The sequence below is a fragment of the Solanum tuberosum genome, unplaced genomic scaffold (assembly GCF_000226075.1).
Source record: "Solanum tuberosum cultivar DM 1-3 516 R44 unplaced genomic scaffold, SolTub_3.0 scf00557, whole genome shotgun sequence".
NCBI lineage: Eukaryota > Viridiplantae > Streptophyta > Magnoliopsida > Solanales > Solanaceae > Solanum > Solanum tuberosum.
The window spans coordinates 282,007-283,069 of record NW_006239485.1 but is presented as its reverse complement, the minus strand read 5'-3'; positions in this window follow the sequence as shown (position 1 = coordinate 283,069).

Here is a 1,063-nt window from a genome sequence, read left to right as displayed (position 1 = left end):
TTCTCCCATCACAATTGGTTCAGGGTCAGGAACCAAATAATTTCTATCTAAAAATTTGATGTGTGCATGTATGATTTTATTGCTCCACCATGCACAAAGATGGATCCCCAAGTGAGGTTGGGGGTAAATGTTAGATTTTCTAACATTAGGGAGAGATATGATTAGATGGGGTGAATTATCTAGATCCTCGTTAAAAAAATGCGAACTTGAAGTTCAAGAGATAATTCATTTGCAAAATGTTACAAATAATTTGTCAGACGTATTTGCTGACCGAATATTTTAATTAAGCTGCAAATGCTCCAATAAATAGTCCTTGATTGACAGAGTTTATGGTACGCCAGAAGTGTGATAGACCAATTGATTCCAAACGTAAAACTCCTTGAGGAAGGAGATGAGCAAATTATCAAAATGGTCATGATAATGAGATAAGTGCTTTGAAAGAGCACTATGACATAACACTTCATAAAACCATGGCAAAGGTTCAGGTACCTGAAAATGATGAAAAATGAAGAGATCTCGATAAGTTATGTCGTATTGGAATTGAATCAAAATGACCGTCGACGGTATATTTGATATAAAGTAGCACGCAATGCTATAAATGATTACGAGGATCTTAAATTCAAAACTGTCATATAGTGTGGACAGATAAATGATTGGCCAAATAAAATGCACTATTCAAGTATATTTTGTTTCACTTAGAAACGTGATGTTTTTGAACTTGTAGTTCATAGATCAAAATATATGTCAGTGGGATACAAATGAATCATTGTGCGAAAGTATAACCGTAAGATATAAAGTACGGTCTGTGCCTCGAGGTATAAAGGGTTTTCGCAAAAATCCTGACATTATTAAATGGAGATATATTTTCCAGTGGTGGATGCAATGGGACTTGTTTCAGTCTGGCAATAGATGAAATACTTGAATATGTATAATGAATGATTATTATGTCTAACTAGACGATGAATGTTATATGAAAATCTTTGAAGGATTTAAAAGGTCTTAAAGCAATTACATTAAGTACCCAATGGTTTTGAGACTGCTTAACATAGAGAAAGAATCTTTT